Raw genomic sequence first — 4,909 nt, forward strand, 5'->3', positions numbered from 1 at the left:
CCTTTTAATGTCATGTTGTTTACTGCCTTGTTTTAGAAATTTTATTCATAGATTTTTGGTCTCAAAAACAAAAAAGACATAACAATGCAAATATGCATTATTAGAATTTAGGGTATATTGTATGACCGCATAATATTTTTCAAAAAGAATTATAATCTATCTCTCTCTCTCTCTCTCTCTCTCTCTCTCTCTATATATATATATATATATATATATATATATATATATATATATATATATATATAATTGAAGGGCATAAGAGAGGTTATGTGGCATTCTCTTAGGCCAGAATTACTATTTATCTTTTATCTCAATTTTTTTGGCTTTTTCTCTCTTTTTTAATTATAATGCATATTTTAAAATTCCAAACGTCATCTCATTAATTATGTACATAATTGCACCTGTTCACAAGATTACAATCCAGAAAAAATACCCAAATCTGATTCGTCGCCAGATGCGGCTCTTACTCAAATTAAACTTCATCCAACATCTCATGATCATCATAGGGTGAACCACCAAATATGGGTTTGTAACTTCATTTCATTGTCCTTTTGCAAATCAGTAAGTTCCTACATGTCCTTATTTTATTTTTCCCTCAAAGAAAATTAAAAAAAAACTAACATTTTGAGTCTGAATTCTGAGTTTTGGATGCAGTGTCAGCGATAAAAATAGTAGAGTATAGAGTGGCAGGACTGGAAGGAAGGCTATTATAGAATTCTATTTCTACCAATTTATGATAATCCTTCTTCCATAGGGAAAAGGTATTTGTTAACTCTTCCCCCTTTTAATATTTTTATTTTGGATCTATATTTTGTTTTTTGCTATACTGCAGTTTTGTTAATCATGGGTTCTGTCACTGTATTTTCTTTTACATACATTAGATTTTCCTCCAGGTTTATAATGAATATGGAGGTGTTTGAGATGAAGTTTTTTCTTCTAGAGGGAAAAACTATTCATATTAGTAATTGGTTCCCTACACATTACGAAACCAAAGCTTTGATCTTTTACTGCCATAAAAGGTGAACATCTTACCCTAATCAAATTTTTGTTTTAATTTCTCTTCACGTTGAAATTGCTACATGTACCTGCATTAATACAACCAATATTGGATATATGAAATCTAATCAGATATACTCTTGCTTTTGCATTTTATGATGTGATCTCCTAGGGAAAAAAATGCATTTTTGTATAGTTTTGTGAGTATTTCAAATTAGTTGAGATTTATGTCTCCTTTTGTGTATTATGGTGTTTGCTATTTTGTGGGTGTATGAAATTTAATCAGATTTAACTTTTTTTGCTTTTTTGTTTTCTGGTGCTTATCTCTTGTATTCTTACTTATGTTCCCATGACTGGATTAAAGTATCAAACAAGGAAACCACAGGGAAAAAGGCCGGGAAAAAGCTCAAGTTGGGGCCGGTAAAGGCAACACCGTTAGAACAGGAGCTATTGATCTCGATTTAAAAGTCAAAATCTTGGGACTTTTTTTGGTTCATCCATATTTTTGAGTTAGAAGATAATAAGCTATGCAAATCTTATTTTTTGGTCTTCTGGAGTTTTTCTCCGTCCATACATGTCCATTCTTGGTCTTTATCCAATGTAGGTGAGTATGTCTTAACTTCTCCGGGTGAATTTTTGAGAAAATATACTTTCGTCATTTTCTCAACTGTTTGTTTTTATTATGTAATTTACATGAATAATGTGTATTAACTTTTCATATTCTTTAATATGTTTTTCATCATAAAGTTCGTTTCTTGGATAGTTTTAATATGGCCAGCCAAGTAATTATTTGCAAGTCTACAAACGTTATTACTATTATTGATAAAAGCTACAAAAGGAATGTGATTCTCTTATTTAAATTTGGTTTTTTGTTTTCATATGCCTTTTCCTTGCATTGTATATTTGGTTTGGTATCTTCTACATGTTTGGAAGAAGTTCAATTAAGAGTAACAATATAAGTTCGAGTATTCATAATAAAATGGACAAATCTAATCTTTTCGGATGTGAATACTAAAATATTTTTAATATTCGAATATTGGCAAATTATTATTTATATTTTTTATGATCGCGCGAAGCGCGGATAAATTTACTAGTATTTAATATGTGATAAGTCACTAATTCAGGAGTCCTTGAAGGCTTTGATTATAAGGCTAAAAACTTAACCTTACTCAAAATTTTCAACCAACAATAAATAAATAAAAAGTGTCTTTTATAAATATAATAGTCTTGTCGTACGCGTTTTACACGTGTTCCCATTTTAATGAGTAATATTTTAAAAATGATATAAGTAGTATTGAGCGATGTGCTTTAGATATAAATAAAAATAAAAATATAAGTTTCTAAAAATATATTTGTTGATTTTAATAAAGAATAAAATCCGGCCACATTGGAAGTCTTCAGAGTTTTATAGGAGTATCTTAAGCTCTAAATATTAGAAAAATATTAAATAACAATCTTATCCAATATGAAATATATTTTAAAAGAAAGTTCATATTTTTATAATAATATAAATATGTATAGATGATTAAGCTGTGAGTATTTTGCTTTATCTTCTTCAACTGCATTATTTCAAAAATTGAACTTTAAATTTTTCATAGTACGCATAACTTATAGATGGTCAAAATTAAGAATTATAAATAGTCAAAATATAGACTACACTTTAATAACAAAATTATATTTATTAAGATCCAAATTGATTATCTACTTTTAGGAGGTATGATAGAGGTTTATGCATGGACTGTAAGGTCATCCCTAGTAAGAATCTCATGACCAAACATTGGATGTTGGTTATGGCCCAGGCGATCATGCGGACAAAGAAAAAGATAGTTGTGTTTGGTCTACCTAGGATCAGGTGGAGTGCCTTGACTAAAGAAAAAGCTCCGGTGTTGGGGAGAAGTTACTAGCTATGGGGGCCTAGAGGAGTAGTGGGAATTCGAGTTGTATGTGGACCATGACAGCGAACTGTATTAGAGAAGTTGCGAGAGAGGTATTAGGGGTCTTGAAGAGTTTCTCCGGTGTCCGCAAAGGGGACTGATGGTGGAATGAAGAGGTCCAAGATAAAATGAAAGCTAAAAAGAGGATTAGTTGAAGCTAGTAGAGACCATAGACGAGGTGGAGAAGAGGTCCAATAGGGACTGGTGTAAGAAGGCTAAGCAGTTACGGCGGCTAAAATTGCGACGTTTGAACGTCTGTGTGAAGATCTTGGGGAGTGTAACGATCTGGTCGGTTATTTTGAGAGTTAGAGCCCCGATCCCTTATTAACTACTTTTTTGTATCTATTTCTGCTATTGTGGCTTTCCAGGAGGTTTCATTTAGATTTTTTGAAGTGTTTGGGACACTTAGTCCCTAAATGGAGGTTTAAGCCTTAGGATTTTGACCGTAGTCAGAACTGTGTAAAGACGGTTCCAGAATGGAGTTTCGTCGATTTCGTTAGCTTTGTTGAGTGATTTTGGGCTGAGGGGCATGTCCGAATTGTGTTTTAGAGGTCTGTAGCTCATTTAGGCTTGAAATGGCGAAAGTCAATTTTTTGGAGTTTGGACCGATAGTGTAATTTTTGATATCGGGATCGGATTTTGATTTCGGAAGTTGGAGTAGGTTCGTAATGTTGAATAAGACTTATGTGCAAAATTTGAGGGTATTTGGACGTGATTTGATAGATTTCAGCGCCAGTTGTGAAAATTTAAAGTTTCAAGTTCTCTAAGTTTGAATTAGAGGGTGATTCGTGATTTTAGCATTGTTTGATGTGATTTGAGGGCTCGACTAAGTTAGTATGGTATTTTAAGACTTGTTGGTATGTTTGGTTGAGGTCCCGGGGGCCTCGGGTTGATTTTGGATGGTTAACGGACCTTTGGACTTAAGAAAATTATTGCAGATTTTGCTGAAGTCTCCAACTCTAGTTTCCTTTTTCGCGTTAGAAAGGGAGGTCACACATTGGCAAAGAGGAGCTGGGACAGGAGGTGAAGTTGCTCTTTGCGTTCGCGAATATGCGGACGCGTTCGCGAAGGTTTGGCCATCAGTGTATCGCGAACACATGAAGGACATCGCGTTCGCGTTGAGGAAATGGATCAGCTGGGACCCCAATGGATTGTTCTATGTGTTTCTGTAGTAGAGGTTGCGTTCGCAAAACTTTAGGAAACAGAAAGTACGCGTTCGCGAGAGGATCCTCACGTTTGTGTAAGAGGGATTTTTGACTAGTAAAGCTTTGCCCTACGCGAACGCGAGAGAGTGGCCGCGTTCGCGAAGAAGAAAATCTGGACAGACAGTATAAACTTTTCAAACACGAGGGTTATCCATTTTTTTTTTATCAAAACTTGAGTTTGGGAGCTCGGATTTGGACGAGATTTTGAGAGATTTTCAGAGATATCAATTGTATAATAATTCTTAACTTGATTTTGGTTATATCCCACTAATCTATCATTAATTTATCATTTAATTCCGGATTTGGGGTGAAAAATTGAGAAGAGTTCTTAGACCGAACTTTGGGATATTGATCAAGATTTGGTATCGGATTTGAGTAAATTTGATATGGTTAGATTCGTGAGTAAATGAATGTTCGTATTTTTTGACTTTTATCCAATTTCGAGATGTGGGCCCGGGGAGGCTTTTGGGAGATCTTCCAATTTCTTGCCTTAGCTTTGATTTCATTAGTTAGATTAGTTTCTTGTAGTTATATTTATGTTATGTAATTGATTTTTGCTAGATTTGGGCCATTCAGAGTCGGATATTCGTGGAAAGAGCGTTGTGATGGATTGATTTGAGCTTGGTTCGAGGTAGGTGGCTCACCTAACCTTATGTAGGGGAACTCCCCTTAGAATTTGGTATTGTTTTGATATGTGAGCGACGTGTACGTGAGGTGATGAGTACATATACGGGCTATTTGTTGTAAAACCCCATTTTTCAGTAAGTCATAAAC

The 4,909-nt window shown here is 34.2% G+C and overlaps 1 long non-coding RNA gene across 1 annotated transcript; it reads left to right on the forward strand.

Annotated features, from left to right (window-relative positions):
* Positions 1-661: 661 nt before the first annotated feature.
* Positions 662-1,615, forward strand: LOC104218393 (uncharacterized). Its single transcript, XR_708979.2, has 3 exons — positions 662-761; positions 894-1,019; positions 1,361-1,615. It is a non-coding gene; the product is annotated as an uncharacterized lncRNA (long non-coding RNA).
* The last annotated feature ends 3,294 nt before the right edge of the window (positions 1,616-4,909 follow it).

This window comes from Nicotiana sylvestris, chromosome 1 (assembly GCF_000393655.2).
Source record: "Nicotiana sylvestris chromosome 1, ASM39365v2, whole genome shotgun sequence".
Classification (NCBI taxonomy): domain Eukaryota; kingdom Viridiplantae; phylum Streptophyta; class Magnoliopsida; order Solanales; family Solanaceae; genus Nicotiana; species Nicotiana sylvestris.